The sequence below is a fragment of the Rhyacophila brunnea genome, unplaced genomic scaffold, assembly GCF_057557595.1.
Source record: "Rhyacophila brunnea isolate RB1 unplaced genomic scaffold, BYU_Rbru_1.0 scaffold_21, whole genome shotgun sequence".
In the NCBI taxonomy this organism is placed as follows: domain Eukaryota; kingdom Metazoa; phylum Arthropoda; class Insecta; order Trichoptera; family Rhyacophilidae; genus Rhyacophila; species Rhyacophila brunnea.
This window is the reverse complement of record NW_028232871.1, coordinates 34,061,183-34,073,521: the sequence shown is the minus strand read 5'-3', so window position 1 is coordinate 34,073,521 and position 12,339 is coordinate 34,061,183.

The following is a 12,339-nucleotide window of genomic DNA, read 5'->3' as shown; positions in this document are numbered from 1 at the left end:
AATATAAGAGAAAAATAAGAATTTATATAAACAGAATTGGGTGGAGATTATAGTGGAGTACATACATGTTCATTGTCGAGAAGTTTGTTTATGCCCTGGTCTGGCTATAGATGGCTCAGTGTATTTTCCTAAAATGACAAGCATTCTTCTAAAAAAGTAATTAAAATTTATAAGAATATTCGGCACAGCTGAAAACTATATTATGCTTGTATATTGTCCATTTTCTACGTGGGCTATATGCGATTAATATAAAACATATTTCATATTCGTCCTGAATTTCCCTAGAGAAATTATCCATTAAAATTTGCAAGCTCCGTTCATTAAATACTGAAAAAAAATCTTATCTTTTTCAGTTATAATTACGGTGACTATCCATCTTGTATTTACAAGGATAGTCTTTTATTTTTGTATGGTATCATTTACACTAAACTTATATTTTATGTAAATCAGTTTGCCTTTTATTTATTGTTTAAAGACAAGCACTAAACTGACTAAACTAAACGAAAGATAAAATAACATAACAATATAACCGGTTTTACACGCATTTTGATTGAGTAAGACAACATATAACTTTCATATGATTTTCTTTTGTATATATAATTATTTTACATATTTCCGGGTAGTTATGATTTATAATTGTACATAACAATACAAACAGGTTTTTATCAGTAGTTGTTATTATATTATGTCGTCGATCCTTTATATTTTAAATCAACAATCACCGCGTTTAAACGTTTTTTTACCAATATTGGTTATTTTAATATTTTAAAGAGATCGAAAAATATGACTGTATGCCAACATACATCGCATTGATATGGATTTTTATCAGTAATTTTTTACCAGTGATTTTATGCGTTTTGGGAAAACTGCGATATGAGTTTTTAAATGACCAAACATTACCTTGATGTGATTTTTCAGCACAGTGTGTGATTTTATGCGTACAGAGATATTACGAGTTGCGAGAATTTAAATGACTAAACAAAGCAAGACACCCACGGTGGCCGCGCGGCTTAAGCGTTGGACTATCACGCCTTGGGTCTCAGGTTTGAATTCTGGGTTTGGCAAGTACACATATTGTTTTTCAATTTGTGCGTGAGTCAGGGTATGGACATATTAGGTTGAGCAAGTGGCTGACATCCATTTCTAGTAAAAAAACAAAATCCGTTAATACAAACCTCTACTCTGTGGAGGTCCATATGATCCTATTAGGATCGGAAAAGGTCTAAAAAACATAGCAATGATACGGTTTTTTACCAGTATGCGTCATTTTATCAGTAGAAGCCATAATAAGCATTAACCAACAAATGGTTGAAACGGTAGAAATATGGCGATTGTACTCGTATTATTATGTCATGGGCTGTATGCAAAATCACGAGTTTTTACAACGTTTTTCTTAGCTCGTATTCTTATTTATCCGGTGGTTCTTTGTACGGTACAAATCTTGCAATCGATTTTTAACTAGCTTCCAGACTAGCTAGACATTTGAAACTTTTAGAATATACCAGAACACGATACCAATGCATTTTTTAATACTTTTAGCCATCTTTAAGAAGAATTGTATTCATTTTCAGTTAATTCTGTTTTGTATGAAAAGTTAATTCGACACCATTATTGGTTGCTAGGGTTCTGGGGTCCTAACAATTAAATCATTAATATATACGTGCGTTACTATGGAAATCCATATGACATGTCAAAATGACATTTCAGTATTATTTCTATCAAGTACAACTTTTTTTGATCGTTTAAGCCAAGTCAAGTTTATATGATTCAACAGAAAATTTAAAAACATTGTATGTAAAAAGTTCTTTTTATCGCGTAATTATTAAATAGTAAACATACTCATAAAAAATATGAACACACTTTGATTTTATATGACAGTGTTTTATGGATAATATATTTTTTATTATTAAAACAATCATAAGTAATCATAAAATTGACAACCGTTTTTTCTAATGAACCTTTTCTGGATTTGTCCTTTATTTTATTTTTTAAAAATATGGTCACCGTAGTTATAATTAATAATAAACAAGTTTCAGAGACAGAAAATTAGGTTCAATACACTTGGACGCTTTAATATTAAAAAATAGATTCATTTCAAAGAACAATCAAAATATTTTCCACCTGGCATCCATTGTCTTTTTCCATGCTACGTCCTGATTGGGCAAAAAATAATTACTTGCTTTAACGTATTGCGTACAAACATAAAATCCCGCCATTGCTCTCGGTTATGCACCGCATCAAACTGCAGTCAGTTCTCTAAGAATTTAATTTTCATAACATTCTCTGGAAATTTTAATAATTGCTTTGTTACAGATATTGCCAATAGATCGATCGCGGTTTCAATTGGCAACATATTATATTTTTATCAACTTGTACACAAAAAACATCGACGAATAGAATGATTAAATATTTTAATTATAGTAGGTAATAAATCAAAAATATTGTTCACTATGTACTTTTCTATTAAGCTGCGAAGTCTCACCTGAGACTTATTTAGATTTACGTTTACATAATTGAAGACCTGAGAATGAAAACTGGACAAAGACCAAATAATAGTGAATTTTACAGGAAAGCCTATAAACTGGTTTTAAAAATATGTGTGATTCTATCATTAAAACAGTGAATGTAACATGATAGTTAAAGTCGTTTTGAACAGTGGTTTTTTAATATGAAATTACCGAAAAACCAAAGAGATTGGACTCTCTCTTTGCGAAAAACCGTTTTTAGACTTTTTTGTTTTTGTCCAGTTTTCATTCTCAGGTCTTCAATTATACAACATGCTCTGTTATTACAATATTATTATTGCAATCATTAATCATATAGTATTACAATTTACATTTGAAGGCACACACTCCCTCAGAAACACTTAGATACACTGGAACGTCTTGATATTTGGCCGAGCCAAAAATATCGCAAGATCCAGTAGCAATTGGGCACTTTTATTTATGATCCTCAAGAAGCTTTTGTCTCTGGGTATTATACAGACGACATTGGCAAACAACGTGATTAATGTCTTCAATCTCACTTCCGCACTGGCAAATAGGGTCATTTTTTTATACCAAGTGAGCCAGGGATGCTGCAAGACTATAATAATCCACGGTACAGCGATTAATTTTTACAATTATTATTGAATCTCTATTCAGCATTTTATTAGTATACCATGGTTTGGTTTCAGAACTTTAATATAATTGAAAGTACATTTTCCCTTTTGTTAGTCCTTGTTTTTGTAATGTAATATCTGTTTCAGTTTTAACTTTAGCTATTCTCTTGAATGTTTCAAAAAAGTCTTTATAAAGTATGATAAGTTTATCTATGCTCCACTCAAGAGTTACTGTTTTGATAGACTATCAAGCTCCTATGTATCGACACCTCCTACGTAAAGTATTGTAACTTCAAAATCGCAACTTTACAGGAGAGCGGTTAAAAGATACAAAAGCTTGGTGTAAGTCGACCTTTTGAATGTTTTGCACCAAATTTGGAATGTCAATTGTAAATTATAAATAGATTTGTTTTGCATTAAAGAATATCTAATATTTTCTGTGGTTAATCAGAAAATGCAGTTACAATATTATAGTGCGGAAAAGAATTTGAGCCAAATATTGTATAAACCACATACAATAGTTTACGGAGGAACCTCTTACATGCATTTAGTTGTATGTGATACTTATCATAATTTACGTCGTCATGGTTTTGGTGAAATATATTGTATATGTTAGATACAATCCTTCACCTAGGATTTTTTGCGTATTTAAAATCATAATTCGGTAATAACAATAATTAAAAGTAATGTTATGGTTCGTCAGATAGGTAGGTTGGAAAAAATACTCTATATAAAATTGCTTTTATTGTCATTTAATAAAACATTAAATAAATTTAAGACTTTCATGACATGATAAAAATTAAGCATACAGAAAAAAACAGAGAAGAAATTATTTCAATCAAAAATCCAATTCAAGGAAGTATGTAAATATTGAAATAAAATCAAAAGCAAAAAAGAAAAATTACAATCACTTAAAACCAACGTTTTTGGTTAAATAATATATCAAATATCAAAGGAAAATCAGACAAGAGAATAACAATGGGTGATTAAGTGGAAGGGTGCACTTCATGTTAAAATATAAGTGAAACTGAAAAAGAAATCATTCTGCAACTATATTTTATAGTTTGGAATTAATTTTCAATTATATGATGCGAAAAAAGAAGCATGCACAATTTAAAACATACAACCGAAAAGAGATTTTTTACACTGACATATTAATTATTAAGCTGATTTTATTTTCATCCTACAAAAACACAATTTGCTATAGGTGTTCGTATTTACAAATAATAAAATCAATCTTCCTCAGAAACTGCTGTTGGAATTTCAGTGGTAGGTATTAACAGGTATAAAATTACTGAAAAACTCAAGATAACGCTCAGAAATGATTCCATTGCTGCACATATGCAGTAAATCATCTGTCTTAGCTTTTGGAATTGGCAATATTTGTGAATAAAGAACCTTTACCGAAAATGAAGTTTCTCGTTGCGTGTGCTATGTGTTACTTTTCACGACCATGGTCGAGTAGACAGTGCTGGACAAGTCGCACTTGTAATTAATCTTAAACGGATCATTGTGATTTACATTAATTTGTATTAGTCCATATATGATAATTTAATGGAGCTCTGAAATCAAACATACTACGTGATTGATCTCTACCATATCCTCAGGTTTTCTTTCTTGTTTTGTCCATCCAACTAAACAGTACCATTCTGGAGGTGCAAAAATTTGTTTGTTTGTCGAACATCTTTCAATCAGGGCTTGAACGCAGTCTTCTTCATTTTGCGTACGTCCCCTTTCCAAAAATGTGTGCTTTACATTAACATTGTATTTATGGACCAAATACAGTCATGTTAAAGTCATAAACAATGCGATTTCTGTTCTGGCCTATATTGTTAGAGCAAAACCTGAATTCTTTTGCTTATAGACCACAATAAGTAAGCAACTTGAGTCCTCATTTGCACCTCGCTTGCCTTCAGCTTCCTGCTATATGTATCATGTAGCTACTTTTTGTGTAAATTGAAAAACTGTGAAATTTCAAACTGACAATTTACGTTTATAATAAAATGTACTTACTCAAATTTCCGTGAAGGGCATTCAAAATTTTTTGGAAGTCAAAATTCGCAGATACAATTTTGCCGTGTAATGATTGAACATCATTTTTATCAAATAATCTTAACTAACGAGCAAGGTTCTTGCCATAAACTGGGAGTTGCTCCATGGATGCTACTCGGACTTGTAAGTTTTTGAAAATGTGACATTGGTCACACTGGTCCTTTTTAGGGACATAGTGACACAACACAATTTAAAATTTTCATTGATTATAAATAATAATTGATACTGCCTTTCTGTTTGAGCTTTATGTGTGTATATTATGGGCTCATACCATTCATTATATAGTTTAAATAAATGGGTAAAATCCAGGTCGCCATCTAAGTAAAGTTTGCTTGATCGCTGTCGAACATAATCTGATTCGACCGGTTGGATGGACTTAACATGGTCGGAAACACTGGTAGTCATATCTTCAATTAATACAACATTGCAATTTTTGTGTTAACTTCGTTGATCAGGTGTTAAAACGGCGGTTTCATTATCCACCTTGTCCAAAGCTGTGAATACGAATTGGTCACAAATAGAGAATGTAGCTAGAAACTTTTTTTGCAGACCTTAACCAGCTCCATGTTATTTTCATTTTGATATTTCGTCAGATGATATTTAATGGTAAAACTTCACCGCGACTGAGTTTCAGTAAAAACTCTGCGTTGTTTTTCATTTATCGCTAATTTAGCAACATATTACCACTTTTATTTCGATCACCCGAAACCTTAACCATTATAATTGAGGATTTAAAAAAAAAAATGATTATAAAGCATTATAAATCTCATAGTTTATGATAACAGTACCTCTTGAGGTGATTTTTCACAAAAATAGCTCTATATTTTATAATATATCCAATTATTTTTACTGTTAATCTTTTTGAGAGAATGTAGTCTGTTTGTATCAGCAACGCTGACACTAGTCTCATCATTGTCACAAATAATGTCTAAAAGTTCCATTATCATATTTTAATCAGCACTTGAAGGCAGTGATGACTCTGTAAAAAGCAAAACAACTAAATAAACATGAATTTATAGAAGTTTTCACGCGTATAATGTTGCAACTAAAATTGCATGTCGCCGTATAATATGATAAGTACTACATACAATTTATTTTATTAAAATAAGCACGACGTAAATTATTATAAGTGATAGACACAATATTTTTTTTCAGTTTTTTCCGACGTAAAATATGGTAAATATTACATACAACAATAGTTACAAGTAAAGAAACGACGTAAGTATAACTTACGATACTTCTTGTTGTCGTACGAGAAAAAGATTAAAAATATTAACTTACCTTGAATCCTAAAGTCACAGTTTCCCTGGGTAGAATTTATTTCGTCCATTGTTGTTTTACTATTATTATCCGTTTCTATAATATTATACGCTGTACTATTAATTGTCCCATCTGGCCTAATCACACATTTTTGTGCACGCATAGATTTTCTATCAATTTTTGTATTCTTGACACTAAAGTCCTGTAGGGGCGGATATATTGCGCAATATTTATTGACATTGTCTAGATCTCTTCATTATGGTATTTAATATTTACCAAACCATACAAAAATACAATATAATCGAAAGTTCACAGTGGTAGCGGTGTGTCACCTCCCGTCCGAAGTGAAGTATCGTAATTAGCAGTAACAATACACCCGCGCGGCAAGATCTCCGCGCGTTTCCCGCGTATAGTATTGCTAAATACGTTACCATACTTCACGTCGGAAAAATTTCAAGAAATTTGACTTACAATAATATGCAATGCTTGAAAATCGCACTTATAATACGAATTTTGAAATTCTGTAAATTGCATCATATGTAATACATACTATGGATACGAAAAATGAAAAAAAGTGAAAAACGTCATTTTGTTAGTTACAATAGTATACGTATTAGGTGTCGGTATGTAACAGCTTCTCCCCTCATCCTCCTCAGCTTAATTTTCATATAACTTTAATCTTCTCTCTTCCTCTCTCAATTATTCTTGGTAGAAAAATATTGTATTAGTTAACTCATTTAGTGCTAACATCGCGACTGGCGCGTTTGGAGTAATTGGCCGTTCAATACAATTAACGTGTTATTTAAATAAGGTAATTAAAAGATCAGCAGTGATTGTGTAATATAAAATTTAAATAATTTTTAATATTGTACCTATTTATACCGTACTCAATTCTTCAATATATACATAATAGTGGCGAAGGGTGGAGGTAGGCTGTTAAAATTCGACATAAATAGTGCACACTAAGCTTTGTCAATACTTATTTGTTTTTATCGAACAAAGAAAACAATTTGCAGATCGTGTTGGTTTGTTTTAAAGTTCAATTAAACCCTGCCTAAACCAAACCATAACAGGTTAAGTATACTATGGGCGATCCGACAAAAATAGTGCATACTTTTTAGTCATACTTATCTGTTTTCGTTGAAATAAGAGTACATAATATTACAGATGGTGTTGGTTAGTTTTTTAATTCATTATGCTCTGCCTATACCAGGGGTCGGCAAACTCTTGGACCAAAAGTGCCAAATATGAGTATCACAACGGTTAAAAATTTTTTCGAGAGCCATACATATATTTTTATAAATATGATTTATTTCAGTGAATGTTATTGTTTATTTATCAAGTGAAGAAGATTTTGCGAATAAAACTAACGCAAATATAAGTTTTTTTATTGTTGAAATTATAAATATAATTTTTACAGAAAATGAGTTACATACAATTTTCACGCATTCCTTAAAACAAATGTGAACAATGACCTTCCTTGCATTTCTTTGGAGTGTCTGTATGTTTGGTATGTAACTTGTAATTTTCAATTTTAGGCGGGACTCCAAATTCTCAGTGGTTATTTGGCTTCTCTAAATGCTATTTATATTGTTCATATGAGAAAATGATTGTTCACATACATATTATATAGATTCGAATATAAGCTCGAAAAGCTATACCGGAAAGACCTACTAATTTGAAGCTACATAACTCTTTGCTTGTTAAATCCACAAAAAAAAACTATTTCAAAAGTGTTCGTGTCAATATTAAATGGAGAAAAATTTAATTTGTCGACTTTTGCAATGGACGGATTTTAAACGACAACAATTATACCTTTTTTGTAAAAAATGTGAATTGGGAATTTGGCAAAGAGCCGCACTCCAATACCCAAAGAGCCGCATGTGGCTCGCGAGCCGCGGTTTGCTGACCACTGGCCTATACCAAACCATAATCGATAAAAATATTCTTCTATATATAAAATATCTAAAATTATGTATGATTTAATGGCATAATTTTTGATATTTTCTAGATAAATGAACATTTTTTTAGTATTATCTACTATGGATTGTTTTAGGCAGGGTTTAATTAAATTTTAAAAACTAACACACACAACCTACACATCATAGGAAAATAAATACATTTGACTGACAAAGTTTAGTGTGCAATATTTTTATCGGATCTTAACAGCCCACCTCTATCCTTCGCCACTGATACATAATATACAGAGCAATTGAGAATGTACCATTAAAGGTATTAAGTTGTAATTCTTTTTAATGTGCTTTAAGCATATTTAAGTCTCATCTTCAAAGAAACTATTTCTTCAACGTCTTTGAAGTCAGTTATTTACTTCGATTGAAATATTAAATGTTCTCTTTATAACACTAGAAACGCTATGTGATGCAAGAAATAATTAGAAGCTTCAGCCAGGACACGACTAAAGCCCCAAACTCATAAATATAATCGGCCCTCGCGTGAAATTAATTTTCCCGGATATACCTTCATAATCTCCGAACGTTTAATGACCTTTTTAAGTGGATGTAATTTAATTAGGCAAAATTTAATTAATCACTCTCCCTACAAAACGATTCCATGAATGGAGAAGTAAACAGTAATGGAAATTCTAATTACAACCGCGGGAAATTTATTTGATTTGATTATAAATACATTCCTTTTATCAAAAGTTAAATTTCATTTCATAATAATAACATTATTTAGTTAACATAATTACTATTATATCAATGGTGAAAATCACTTACTAAATAGTTATTTAGATTTTACCTTGAAATGTATATTTTGAAGTGCTACATTAGGGTAGATTTAAAAGGTATAATTATTATCACCAACTCAGGTTGATCTACTATCCACCAGTGGATAAAAGCCACCCCTAGCCACTTTCACTCTTTTAAGTTCATACTTCTTCGATGTCTCTCGTAGGGCCTCGCAATTTGAGCAGTCCGTCGATCCAGTTGGTTTAAGATCTCCAACGGTTAACCACTCACCGAGCAACATGTCCAGTCTATTTTTATTCCATTAGCTTCTATCACTTTGGGTCAATGACAATTATATATATATTTTAATTTGGCCACGTATTTTTTTTCGACTTATACGTGGTGTGAATGAGAACTCTGCCATTCTTGGTAGTATTGACTTGTGTGTCCCTGATAACTATCTTAGAAATCGGGAGCATCAGTTGTTTGTTCTCCTGAAGAGCAGAACTAACCTGCCTTTGGTGATGCCAATTGGGAGGGCAATAACTCTGTTCAACCAAATCGTTTCGGATGTTGATATATTCCATCTACGTGAGAATGAGTATAGGTGGACGTTATTTTATAAAATCTTAAAATAGAGTCTGCTTAACTCATCCGGTGTACCTATATACTTTATATTTTTTGTATTTACACATTTATACTGTAGAATAACTTAATACTGATCTATCTCTTTTGTTATGTACCTAATACTGTTTTAATAATATTTCTTTGTTTCTCAATGTCATGTTGTGAACGTCTTAAACTTATAATTTGTAATGTCCATAATATGTAAAATAAATTAATTTAATTGAACTAGGTGAGTGCCCAGGATCCCCTATTCTTACCAACATAAATCCAATACCGCCAATATATTTATCCATCATTGTGTTTTTTTGAAATCACTTTTATTTATATCTAATTGGTAATATGTAATTTATCATCATCATCATCAGCCTGAATCTATCCACTGCTGGATGAAGGCCTCTTCACGCTGATTCCACTTCTCTCGGTTCTGTGCTATGCGTTGCCACGTACTTCCGCAGAACATAACCACTTCATAGATCCAGCGGTCTCTAGGTCTACATTGAAGACATTTTGTACCTCTTGGGTACCACTGGATGACTAGATATGTCCAAAGATTGTCCTTTATTCGAGCTATGTATCCAGCCCACGTCCATTTGAAACATTCCATTCTAAAACATCACAAACCCCTATCTGTTTCTTTATACACTGTACTTTATATGGCTTATTAAATTGTCTTGGTATTACAAGGGTTAAAGATTCTAATGAAACAATACGAATTCATTCAACTTTTATTCATTCAACTCATTACTTTGGGTACTCTTGCTCGCATTTCTATCTATCCATTTTGTTGTATTCCTGCATTATGCATCTTTCCATGGCACGTAACGCTACTCTTAAATTTGATTTTTTTACTTAAAAAGAGCATTGTAATAATATTAAGTGATTGAATAACGACCAATTGAAGAAGATTCAGAAAATAATGAAGAAGAAGACCGCATATTTTAGTTAAAAGTAAATATTGTATGAATGTATCAATATAGGATAAAATATAAGAGTTACAATGTTTTTATTTCTTTCAAAATATCTGATTGTGAATCTGGAATACTAACCACGGTAATTCTAAATAGTAACCATTAATTGTGTTAATATAGGCAGTAATATAACCAATAAATTGTGTGGTAGCACAGGTTGTAATAATTATAAATAATTATTTAGGTACCTAGCAAACTTCACAGCGATTTCTGTCTTCTGCGATTCGCGAATTCGTACATAAATTATTGGAAAAGTTCCACGAAGTGACAGCTCTCACCTCAAACTTCATTTTCTTATATCTACAACTTCAATGAAAGTTTACTTATCGGACAATTTAAAGCGAGAATCTCTTTGCTTCAATAACTCTTCCTACAGTCCTAAGAGAAGACGGTGTGAAACACAAAAGAAACATTAAAATTACAAATTACCTACTTCATTGAAAACGATGTCCATAGAGAATTAAACTGATTGTATTAAAATAATAATCTTCCGTATGTAATATTAATATAATGTTTGATTAATCTAGTCTCATTTTATATAATTTTATTGATTGAAAAATAAGTTCTAAATACGATTTTTAACCACCCAAAATGATTCTAACCCGTAACTTTCTGTTTAGGAGTAGAGCACGTTGGTGTTATAGAGGGTAGAACGTTCATTAATAATTAGTATTCACAAAAAATAGCATCAAACATCCCTAAGGGTAATTTATATTTCTAAAGCTTATTCAGATAAAAAAAAATCTGCTACGCATATTTCTACCCTAATTATCATAGATAATTAATTAGCGCAGATATTTTAAATGTTGATTTTCGTAATAAAGTAATAACTTATTTAAATATTCAGTTTGTTGTTTTAGTCTTAAGGTAATATTATTTGTGGTTTATAACATAAATAATTATAATAAATCAACGAACAATCTATTATTGTAGCTTCAGGAAAAAATGCGTTGGAGTTTGTTAGAATTATTATGAAGTATAGATATTAAGTACACCCACGATAGCCGCGTGGCTTAAGCGCCGGTCTATAGTGTCGAGGGTCCCAGGTTCAAATCCTAGGTCTGGCAAGTACACATATTGTTTTTCAATTTGTGTATGAGTCAGGGTATGGACCTAATAGGTTGAGCAAGTGGCTGACATCCATTTCTCGTAAAAATAAAATCTGTTATTACAAACCTTCACTCTGTGGGGGCCCATATGATCCTATTAGGATCGGACATGGTCGAAAAAAAACGAAAGAATAGATATTATAGATAGTCACCTATTCGACCACCTGACTCTACCCGACTGCCTTTCTCTTAGGTATGCTTACATACTATATCTTAAAGTTTAGGAGGGATCTTTATTTAGCTACTACATATTTCTTCCGACGTATACGCGGCATAAATGGAAACTGCCATTCCTGGTAGTTTTGGCTTGAATATCACTGATAATTATTTTAGAAATCGGTAGCATCCGTTGTCTGTTCTCCCAAGGTGCAGAACTAACCTGCCATTAGTAATGCCAATTGGGAGGGCAATAACTATGTTTAATCGAATCACTTCGGATATTGACATATTCCACTTACGTGACGGTGAATTTAGGTGAACGTTGTTTTATAAGTTTTTAAGATAGGGTCTATCAACCTAGTTCACTTTTTTTG